Source organism: Tamandua tetradactyla, chromosome 21, assembly GCF_023851605.1.
Source record: "Tamandua tetradactyla isolate mTamTet1 chromosome 21, mTamTet1.pri, whole genome shotgun sequence".
Taxonomy (NCBI): Eukaryota; Metazoa; Chordata; class Mammalia; order Pilosa; family Myrmecophagidae; genus Tamandua; species Tamandua tetradactyla.
Genome location: NC_135347.1, coordinates 10,485,487 through 10,498,135, shown reverse-complemented (window position 1 = coordinate 10,498,135; position 12,649 = coordinate 10,485,487). Strand labels below are relative to the sequence as shown.

The following is a 12,649-nucleotide window of genomic DNA, read 5'->3' as shown; positions in this document are numbered from 1 at the left end:
AGGTATGCAAGGATGGTTCAACATAAGAAAATCAATTAATGTAATACACCATATCAACAAATCAAAGCAGAAAAATCACATGATCATCTCAATTGAGGCAGAGAAGGCATTTGACAAGATTCAACATCCTTTCCTGTTTAAAACACTTCAAAAGATAGGAATACAAGGGAACTTCCTTAAAATGATAGAGGGGATATATGAAAAACCCACAGCTAATATCATCCTCAATGGGGAAAAATTGAAACTTTCCCCCAAGATCAGGAACAAGACAAGGATGTCCACTATCACCACTATTATTCAACATTGTGTTGGAGGTTCTAGCCAGAGCAATTAGACAAGAAAAAGAAATACAAGGCATCAAAATTGGAAAGGAAGAAGTAAAACTATCACTGTTTGCAGACGATATGATACTATACGTCGAAAACCCGGAAAAATCCACAACAAAACTACTAGAGCTAATAAATGAGTACAGCAAAGTAGCAAGTTACAAGATCAACATTCAAAAATCTGTAGCATTTCTATACACTAGTAATGAACAAGCTGAGGGGGAAATCAGGAAACGAATTCCATTTACAATTGCAACTAAAAGAATAAAATACCTAGGAATAAATTTAACTAAAGAGACAAAAAACCTATATAAACAAAACTACAAAAAACTGTTAAAAGAAATCACAGAAGACCTAAATAGATGGAAGGGCATACCGTGTTCATGGATTGGAAGACTAAATATTGTTAAGATGTCAATCCTACCTAAATTGATTTACAGATTCAATGCAATACCAATCAAAATCCCAACAACGTATTTTTCAGAAATAGAAAAACCAATAAGCAAATTTATCTGGAAGGGCAGTGTGCCCCGAATTGCTAAAAACATCTTGAGGAAAAAAAAACGAAGCTGGAGGTCTAGCGATGCCGGACTTTAAGGCATATTATGAAGCCACAGTGGTCAAAACAGCATGGTATTGGCATAAAGATAGATATATCGACCAATGAAATTGAATAGAGTGCTCAGATATAGACCCTCTCATCTATGGACATTTGATCTTTGATAAGGCAGTCAAGCCAACTCACCTGGGACAGAACAGTCTCTTCAATAAATGGTGCCTAGAGAACTGGATATCCATATGCAAAAGAATGAAAGAAGACCCATCTCTCACACCCTAAACAAAAGTTAACTCAAAATGGATCAAAGATCTAAACATTAATTAGGTCTAAGACCATAAAACAGTTAGAGGAAAATGTAGGGAGATATCTTATGAAACTTACAATTGGAGGCGGTTTTATGGACCTTAAACCTAAAGCAAGAGCACTGAAGAAAGAAATAAATAAATGGGAGCTCCTCAAAATTAAACACTTTTGTGCATCAAAGAACTTCATCAAGAAAGTAGAAAGACAGCCTACACAATGGGAGACAATATTTGGCAATGATATATCAGATAAAGTTCTAGTATCCAGAATTTATAAAGAGATTGTCCAACTCAACAACAAAAAGACAGCCAACCCAATTGCAAAATGGGAAAAAGACTTGAACAGACACCTACTAGAAGAGGAAATACAAGTGGCCAAAAGGCACATGAAGAGATGCTCAATGTCCCTGGCCATTAGAGAAATGCAAATCAAATCCACAATGAGATATCATCTCACACCCACCAGAATGGCCATTATCAACAAAACAGAAAATGACAAGTGCTGGAGAGGATGCACAGAAAGAGGCACACTTATCCACTGTTGGTGGGAATGTCAAATGATGCAACTACTGTGTAAGGCAGTTTGGCGGTGCCTCAAAAAGCTGAATATAGAATTGCCATACGACCCAGCAATACCATTGCTGGGTATCTACTCAAAGGACTTAAGGGGAAGACACAAACGGACATTTGCACACCAATATTTATAGCAGCGTTATTTACAATTGCAAAGAGATGGAAACAGCCAAAATGTCCATCAACAGACGAGTGGCTAAACAAACTGTGGTATATACATACGATGGAATATTATGCAGCTTTAAGACAGAACAAACTTATGAAGTATGTAATAACATGGATGGACCTAGAGAACATTATGCTGAGTGAGCCAAGCCAAAAACTAAAGGACAAATACTGTATGGTCCCACTGATGTGAATCGACATTCGAGAATAAACTTGGAATATGTCATTGGTAACAGAGTCCAGCAGGAGTTAGAAACAGGGTAAGATAATGGGTGATTGGAGCTGAAGGGATACAGACGGTGCAACAGGACTAGATACAAAAGCTCAAAAATGGACAGCACAATAATACCTAATTGTAAAGTAATCATGTTAAAACACTGAATGAAGCTGCATCTGTGCTATAGGTTTTTTTTTTTGTCTGTCTGTTTGTCTGTCTTTTTTTTTGTACTATTATTATTATTTTCATTTTTTTCTCTATATTAACATTCTATATCTTTTTCTGTTGTTTTGCTAGTTCTTCTAAATCGATGCAAATGTACTAAGAAATGATGATCATGCATCTATGTGATGATATTAAGAATTACTGATTGCATATGTAGAATGGAATGATTTCTAAATGTTGGGTTAATTTCTTTTTTTTTCTTTAATTTATAAAAAAAAAAAAAAAGAAAAAGTTAGAATGGCCATAGCCCAAATATCCCTAGAGAGTGAGGCAGATATCAAAGGTGATTGTGAGTTATACAGAGAAGGTAGAGTTTAACAAATGAGTATGATTGCTGAATTATTAAATTCATACTTCTTTTAGTCTCCAGTATCTTAGAGCAGCTAGAAGTAAAAACCTAAAACTGTGGAATTGTAACCCATACTGAGCTGTGAAATCTGTTCTATGAATAGTTCCACCATCACCTTTGATCTTTCCATACCTCTCTTTGGGGATGTTTGGGTTATGATAATTCTAATTTTTTGATATTGGAAAAATCTGTCACTGATATGGGGTAGGGAGATGGAACTATCTGATGTTCTGGAGAGGCTGGGCCCTCTAGGTTTCAGGACTTATCCAGACCAAGGACCCATCTGGAAGTTGTAGGTTTCTGGAAAGTTAATTTAGTACCTGGAACCCTTGTGAGATCTTATACATTGCCCTAGGTAATGCTGGCATGGTCCTGGTTAGGGGTTGGCAGACTATGATCGGTCTAATTATTATGCTGTGCTTTGAAATTTATTGCTTTTTTGTATACATGCTATTTTTCACACACAAAAAAATTTTTAAGTTGATTTGATGATAAAAAAATATTTATTCCTTATAGTCTCATGTAGTCTGTGGCAGCTAGAAGGAAAAATATGAGAGGATTGTATGGTAGCCCACAACACACTCTGGGATCTGTCCTGTAACTACTTGTTGAAGAGTGCTTTGAAAACTATTGCTTTTTCTTTCTTTGCTTTGTATATATGTCATATTATACAATAAAAAAAGTTAAAAAAAAAAAAAAAGCACATGAGGAGATGGCCATTCTCATCAGCTATAAGGGAAATGCAGATCAAGAGGTGGTACAATGAGATAACACCTCACACCTATAAGAATAGTTGCTGTTAAACAACAGGAAACTACAAATGTTGGAGAGATGTGTTGAACCTGGGATACTTATGCCCTGCTGGTGGGAACATATAATGGTACAGCCACTATGGAAGCACAGAATAAGAAAATGGTCCTTTAATCCTGAATAGATTATTGTAGTGCCTGGAAACATCATAGAGTATATTAAGTACATAATCAAAAAGTATTGGCAAAGTCCCCTGAGGGAGGGGAGAAAGACTAAGGAACTATTACACCTTATCATCAGGAAATCCCCTGATATTGTGTCAAACTTTAGGGATGCCCAAATCAATAGCCCATGCCTTGATCAGGAGGCTTATTCTTTTGAAGCTTATGTAGGTAGTGGAGAAGCTTAGACTACCTATAGGCATGCCTAAGAGTCATTTCTGGAGGACCTCTACTGTTGCTTTGATCTGGCCGTAATCTCTCTAAGCCCAACTCTGCAAGTGAAATCAGTGCCATCCCCCCTATGTGGGACGTGGCATCCAGGAGTCAAATCTCCCAGGCAACATTGGAGAGGACTCCCAGGGATGAATCCAGACCTGGCATCATGGGATCAACAATTCCATTCTGACCAAAAGTGGGAAAAGAAGTATAATAAATCAAGTATCAGTGGCAGAGAGAGCTCAAATAAAGTTGAGAGGCTACTCTGGAGGTTGCTCTTACGAAAGCTTCAGGTAGACCTTGCTACCGATCATAGTCTGCCAACCCCTAACCAGGACCATGCCAGCATTACCTAGGGCAATGTATAAGATCTCACAAGGGTTCCAGGTACTAAATTAACTTTCCAGAAACCTACAACTTCCAGATGGGTCCTTGGTCCGGATAAGTCCTGAAACCTAGAGGGCCCAGCCTCTCCAGAACATCACATAGTTCCATCTCCCTACCCCATATCAGTGACAGATTTTTCCAATATCAAAAAATTAGAATTGTCATAACCCAAACATCCCCAAAGAGAGGTATGGAAAGATCAAAGGTGATGGTGGAACTATTCATAGAAGATATGACTTAACAAATAAATATGAATGCTGAATCATTCAATTGATATCTCTTTTAGACTCCAGTATTTTAGACCAGCTAGAAGTAAAAGCCTAAAATTGTGAAAACGTAACCCATTTCAAAGTTGAAATATGTTCTACAACTAATTGTGGTGCTGTGCGGTGAAATTTATAGCTTTTTGTATATACGTTATTGTTCACAAAAAAATAAGGAAAAAAAAGTCAATTCTGATGATAAAAGAGTATTTAAGCCCTCTACCTCTTATATTCTGGAGCAGCTAGAAGGAAAAATAGGAGAGGATCGTATGGTAGCCCATGACAAACTCTGGGATCTGTCCTGTAACCACTTTTTGAAGGGTGCTTTAAAAACATATATTGCTTTTTTATTTCTTTGCTTTGTATATATGTTAAACTATACAATAAAAAAAGTAAAAAAAAAAAAACTATTATGAGGAAAATAAAGGGAATAAACTAAGTTAAAGACAAAAAATAAAACAAATATTTGTGAAGCAAACAAAACAAGATAGAAGAATGACATTCAAATATATCATACCAAAGTTAGGGCAAAGTAATTAAACTCTCCAATTAAAAGACAGAAATTTCCCGTAATGGCTAGAAAAGAAATCCACTTAATATGGTTTTTACAGAAAAATTACTTGATAAGTCACTTGTAAAAGTAGAAAAAATACAATGAGAATATACTCAAAGAATTCTGTAGTGGAAACATTGATGTGAAAATAGAATTGTGGTTAAGTACAATAAACGATAGTATTAAAACCACCATGAACTTTTAAGATTTTTTGTAAGAATTTAAAATGTATCCAACAATAGAAAAACATTCAGTGTAAACCATCAAAAAAACGTGAAAAACATCACTGCAAAAAATATAGAATATTAATTTGATGAATTGAATCATCCATTTATGATGTAAAATTTTAGAGGAACAGGAAAAAAGAAAGCACATTTATAATCTGAAAAGGGGTATTTTCTAAGGGCTAAAGGTTTTATAAAATATATCATATACAAAATTCACAATAACAAGTAAAACTCATAAATAAACATGAATAACCACTTCCCCCCAAAATATAAAGACGTTCAGAACTTAAGAGAGGAAAATTATAAATTGTTACTGAAAAGCAAACAAGAAGACCCTTTGTCCAGTGTATGGGTAGTTGAGTAATAAAATAAAGACACGCATGGAAAAACAATAGTAATAGGTGGGGAAATTAGGTACCCCTGCAGGAGCTATGGATAATAGTACTACTATGATAGTGTTTCATCCATTGTAACAAATGTAACTACTGTTAGAAAATAGAATTACAAAATAAGTGCTATCATCAATTGTAACAATTTTCCTCACCAATGCAAGTGCTGGTTCTGGGGAGGTGTGTGGGAATCCTATACTTTATGCATTATTGTCCTGTAAATCCACAACTTCTTTAATTTTTTTAATGTGCCTAAGGAAGCACATATTACATAATTCCATTTTAGAAACAAAACAAACCAATTGATTTGACTAGAAGTAAGGATGCTGGTTTGCATGGGGAGGTAAATGCCTAGAAAGGAGCATAAGTAGGACTTTTAGAGTGCTGTTAATACTCTATTTTTTATCTGGGTGCTTATTACATGTGTGTAGCCAATTTTTTAAAAATGCATTGATCTGTAAACTTATATATGCATTTTTTAGCATCCATATTAAACTTCAATAAAAGTAAGAAAAAAAGAAAAAGCATAGGACAAATAGTGTAACACAATAGAACTGAAGACTGATCTTATATATAAATGAGAACTTGATATGTGGCAGAGATGATACTGTAAATCATTGAAGAAAGGATGATGTGCTTATGTGATGGATGGCAGGGTTGGCACTGCAATAATTTGTTCTCCACATGAAAATATTTTTAAAAAGCAATTTTCCTACTTCATACCACAAAAATAAAATACTGAACTAAAAAATAAACATAAATAAAAAACTTAATGTCTGTTTTATTTTGTTAACACTGCCAGAATGCAACACATCAGAGATGGATTAGCTTTTAATAAGAGGATTTAGCTAGTTACAAATTTATAGTTCTTCAGAGGAAAGGGAGCTAGCTTTCATCTAAGGTTCTTTCACAAGAGAAGGCATACAGCAGTGACTGCTGGCCTTCTCTGCTGGCCTCTGGGTTCCAACGGCTTCCCCAGGTGATTCCTCTTTGCATCTCCAAACTTCTGGGTGTGAGCTCTGAGTGCTGAGATGAGGTATGCTGAGCTGCTGAGCTTTCTTCTGACCACTCTCATTTAAGCCCCCAGCTAGTTAAATTAAACCTCACTCATTGTGGAAGGCATTTCCTTTAACTGGTTGTAAATGCATCAGCCATAGATGATTTTCATACGCTGATGATTTAAATCCACTGAAGCAAAATAATGGAGCATTAGCACCTGACCAAGTGACACCTGAACCTAACTACCACACTATGTATTAGAATAAAATAAACTATAATAACAGTTGGCAAGTATTTTTAAGAATAAAGTAGCATTACTAAAAAAAAATAGCATTACTCTATGGAAAATAATCTTAAATTTTATTACATTAAAATAAAATATTTCAAAGCAAAAGATACACTAGAATCAAGGGGAAAACAGAAGTGACTGACATAAGACAGTTTTGCAACATGTATAACAGCTAAAGGATAGTATCCAGAATTTATTTATAAAGAATAGTATCTTTATAAATTCTGACTCCAGAATTTATAAAGGATGACTACAAATCAATAATAAGAAAAGAATAGTCAATCAAAAAATTGATGAAAACTAGAAAACATACTAATCAACACATTATGAAAAGCTGTCCAACCTCAGTAATTATTTAAAAAAAACAACAACCATATTCCACTTAATTTTCCAAACTTGTGAAGATTCACGCCTTAGCTTTGCCTCAGCCATGACAAACACCACACAGTGGATTGGTTTTAACAACAAGGATATATTGGCCTACGGTTTTGAGTCTGGGAAAAGTACAAAATTGGATGCTTTCTCCCTGAAGTCTGTAACATTCTGGTCCTGGCTACCAGCTCTCCTTGGGGTCCCATGACCTTTATCCCCATCTCAAGTCCCATGTCAGCATTTTCTCCTTCTCTTCTGGGTTCCATTGCCTGAGGGCTTCCAGCCCCTCCCCATGTTCTTTCTCACGTTCTGGCTTCTGGTTTCTTTTTATTTTTAAAGCCCCCAGAAATCTGGATTAAGACCCAACCTCATTCAGTTAGATGGTACCTTAACTGAAAATAGCATCTGCAAGAGGTCCTATTTACAACAGATTCACATCCATAAGAATGTGGAATATGATTAAGAGCATTTCTAAATTGAGGTTCATAATTCAATCTACCGTAATTTATATGTATGAAAATGTCAAGTATTGAGGATGATGTAGAAAAAGCACGGTCCTCTAAAATACAACTAGTAGAAGTAAATTGATACAGACACATTAAAGGACAATTTGCCAATATTTAGTGAATTTAAGTATGGGCACAGCATACATCTCAATTCAACAATTTCACTTCTGGATATGAACCAAATAGAACCTTTACACATTTGTACAAGGAGACGTACACAAGGAAGCATTTCTCCTTAACAGCAAAAACATGAGAGCAACCAAAGTGTTCATAAGTGAAGAAATAGATAAAAAGATCATATAATAGGGCATACTCTCACGATGGAACATCGTAAAGCAGTTAGAAAAGATTAACTAGATCAAGATAACTGCAGATTCATCTCAAAACCATATTGCTTCAGAAACAATATAAAAATAAAAATAAACACATATTGCTTCAGGATTTAGAATGATATATATAGTATCCTTTAATTTATGGGAGTTAAACCCACCAAATATACTCTACATTGTTTGGAAATGCCTGTTTATGTGAGTAAAATTAGAATAGAAGAATAAACATTAAACACATGGTGTTGGTTGCTTCTGGAGTTAGATGATAAATGATAGGAATATAGATGTTGATCAAAGGTAATTTTAGTTTTATCTTTAGTATCCATAGTATATAGCAATGTTTCTAAAGAAAATATATAATGATCTCTTTAGATGAAAAAATCTAGACACAAATGTGAAAAAATGTTAGCCATTATTCATTCAGGTTGTGGGTTAGATTATTGTTTGTGATTCCTTGTCCATTAACTTCTTCAAAAAATAAAAGCAATCGTTTCTTGGCATAAAACATAATCAAATGCTCCTTCTTCTTCTTACCTTATGTATGGATCCCAGGTATACTTATTTATCCCTAGATAAGAGATGTAAAATCACGCTAAAAACTCAGTTTTGGAGATAGTCATAAGAAGCATTAATTTATAATTACTATAGTATCCTGATATGCAATGGAAAGAATGAGAAAAAACAGACAGATCAGAGATATATTTTATATGGGGATATGAAAAGGTAGTTTCTTTCTCCTGAGTTCTCCTGAGCATGAAGAAATTCACACACAGTAGAATCTTCCCTTTACATGTTTAGTTTCAATATCAAAGAAATTACTGTAGAATATGGACTCACTAAGCAAAAGGAACGGCTGTGCTAGGTTTATCTCTTGATCATTCAGGAACAGCTTATGCAGCAAGAGTTATTTTGCAGAGATGGGCCCAGGAACCACAAATAGAGATGATCCAGGAAAGTGAGAGAGGCACGAATGTCTGCATTCAAATTATGTGACCACACTGATCCCACTGTTTCTTTAAGGACAGGAAAAGCAAATAAGCTTCTTGAAGCATTAGCCTGGTGTCCATGAAGTAGGTTATTCTAGGTAGGTTTTCTCTGTCGATGTTAAGGATAGCAAACTGGACTGGCAATCACTCTACTTGGTGCATCAACCTGCCATTGTTAGTGACACTGATTCTAGCCTCTCAAATTGTTTATTTCCCTCTAATGAGAATTAATCAATCTCAATCAGAGACTGAATTTCTCAGTATGCAACCCAATCTCAAAATGAAAAGATGCAGATTTTCATTTGGGTTACACTATTAATATACTACAAGGTCTTAGCATTTCATATATCTATGTTTTGTTGTCCTTTTAAAAGAGGTATAACAATACTTGATATATTTTCTTGTAAATCGTCATGACAGCAATCAAAAGAAAATATGCTTAAATATTATTACTCTTGGCTTCCTCATACCAAAATTGGCCTAGCTTAATATTGACTAATTGGTGATATTTCAAAAACATGACTACAGCTCATTCAAACAAAAAATAAAATTTTATTTTTGCAGTGCTCTCACTTTAATTGTCTGTTTACATATATTTTTCACAAAGTGCTGGAGAGAACTTTCTTTTCCATTTGATATCTGCTTTTTCATGTGACTGCAGAAAGGCTCATATTTCTTACGGTTCTCTATGTCACTCTTCCACCTTACCCTCCTGTAGTAGGTTGAATTATATACCCCAGGGGATGGGGGGGTTGACGTTTCTTAATCTCAATCCATTCCTATTGGTGTGAATCCCTTATAAATAGGACCTTTTGAAGAGGTTATTGTTAGTTAAGTTGTGCCCGATCTGAACGAGATTAGACCTTAATCTTATTACTGGAGGTTTTGTGATGAGAAAGCCACTTGGAGGAGAAAAAGCTGAAAGTCAAAAGAATTGGAAAAGAAAGGAGAATTGTATTGTCATGTGACAGAAAAGCCAAGGACCCAAGGATCACCAGCAGCAAACTCTGGAATGCCACAGTGTTTGAAAGAAAAGTATCATCTTGCTGAAGCCTTGACTTTGCACTTCTCTTTGTCTCAAAACCATTAGCCAACGAATTCTCATTGTTAATGCCAATCTATTCCATGGTATTTGTTTTAGCATCTGGGAAACTCATGTCCCCTGCCCTCACCTTACTTTGTGTTTTTTTTCCTCTCTCTTCTGCTTTGACAATATCTAAACTTATCTATAGAAATTAATGGGAAGAAGACAGCTGTCCTATAATAAAAGTGGCAATCTTAAGGACTCCTGAAGCAAGATGCATTTCATGGTTAAAATCCTTTACAAAAGTAGAGAAAGGCCTATCTGTGGTAGTTGTAACCTTCTTTATGCAATCTTTTTCTCCGTTCCTTATCTTCCATCACAAATCAACTCCTAGGAATAGATCTGATAAGATCATTTTTGAATAATGTGTAAAAAAAAAAACCAATAGAATAATATGCATTTACTACAAAGACTGATTCTGATTTATTGTTGATATTCACCCATAGCAGTAAATTAAGAATTATTCTGAGCTTGAATCCTTGGTCAGTAAGCTAATAAATCAGGATTGCAAAATGACTTCTTTCATGGGTATTGCTAAAATAAACTTCTCCTTCCATGTTTGCATTTTGTCAAGGTAGAAATGAATGTTTATTAGAATCCTACTAGCTGATGGAGAAGATATTTGAATATCTTCTTAGATACTCCTGTTATACCGATTTATAATTTTAATTTACTAGCACAAAAATCTCTCCTAAAATAAACTGTACTTCATTCCTGTTAAATAAAATCACTAAAATTGATTTCATAAATATTCTTCCAAGCATCTTTAAGTAAAATTAGAAATGGAAATCCCATAATTTATAAACCCACAATGACTGTTCTCCAAGTAAACAGTTGATGGGCCACTAAACATCAATCAGATTTTTACATAATAGTTCTTGGCATCTTTGATGTTTATATTTGCCTTATAAACTGCTTCAGAAACATACTGTGTTTTGTAGGATGATGAATACACTATCTGACTATTCCTTATCATCTTCACAATTCTCTGTGTGAAAGGGAAGGAAGTTACAGCAAAAATACTCTGACATCATATAATATCGAGTTCAACGTGCAGTCATATATCAGGTTTTCTGACTGGAAAACCATTGGATTATATGGACACACCTATCCCTGTTCACTAATGCCCTCTCTGGCCACTTTGTCTAAAATAACACTGACCCAACCTTTCCTATATGCCCTCCTACAAAATATCATAATGTAACACATACTATTATCTTCATAGCACATTTCGCTCTTTGACAAATTATATTTCATTTACTCATCCTGTGTATTACCTGTTTATTCTATGAGAATGTAAGCTTGATGTGAGTAGAACTCTGTCTTTCATTTACTTGTGTAGCCACTGCACCTAGAAAGTTACCCAGTTACTGTAGACTTTTGGTAAATTTTCACAGAATGAATGAATCTCATTATATACAGAGAAATCCTAGATCACTTTATTTCTCTAGTTTTTCTTCACTCTTATCAAGAGTCTAGCAAAAATAAGGTAGTAACCAAGATGACTTCTTCTGGGAGAAGCCCCAGATATTATGTTTCTTGTCTTTCATTCTTTTTTTTCTTCTGCCAAATGAAAGTTAACAGCTGGGTCCTGGCTTCCATGCTAGCTGAAAAGGCTTCAGGCATATGACATGGTCACTTCTAGAATACATAAATGTCCTCTTACGATCTTCCTCACTCCTTTTCCTTTGACACTTGGAGGTATATCCTGGGCCAGCTTTTTGGTCCCCAGAGGTAGCTGATATTTAGGCTTTATTTTAAGAGGAAAAAAAATGAACCCTAATGTAAATCATGAATTATTGAACAATTCTAATAATGTCCTTTCATCAATTGTAACAAATGTACCATACCAATGCAAGGAGATCATAATAGGATGGTATATGGGAACTCTTTATTTCATGCATGATTTTTCTGAAAACCTACACCTTCTCTAATTAAGTAAAAACATTTCATAGAGTAAAAATTGATTATTTTTTATTTATATAATGAGATATGATTACAGCTAGTATAAGTAATAAGAAACAGACCTGGAAAGATATTCATGATATGTTGATTAAAATGTCAGTTTATAGTTTAATACATGCAGTGTTGGTCAAGCTCATACATGCAATTTAAATGTCTTGGTAAGGGATATGCAAATATATATATTTCATATATATATATATTAATAATGGTTTTCTTTGAGGGGTGAGAGTATGAGGATTTGGAGAGAACTTAATTTTCTACTTCACATAGTTTTGTTTGTTAGAACTTTTATATGAAACCCTCACACTTTTTTAATTGAAAAGATCTCCATTTTGAAAAGCATGATAAGTAGGAGACAACCAATGGCAGTTGAAGTAAGTGGGAAACTGAACCTAGG

At 34.7% G+C, this 12,649-nt stretch overlaps 1 long non-coding RNA gene across 2 annotated transcripts in view; it reads right to left on the bottom strand.

Annotated features, from left to right (window-relative positions):
- Positions 1–11,778: 11,778 nt before the first annotated feature.
- LOC143665273 (uncharacterized) overlaps positions 11,779–12,649 on the bottom strand; it is a 70,021-nt gene continuing 69,150 nt past the window's right edge. For both annotated transcript variants that reach the window (XR_013166825.1, XR_013166824.1), the window contains exon 3: positions 11,779–12,037. This is a non-coding gene — a long non-coding RNA (uncharacterized LOC143665273). The remainder of the gene's footprint in view (positions 12,038–12,649) is intronic.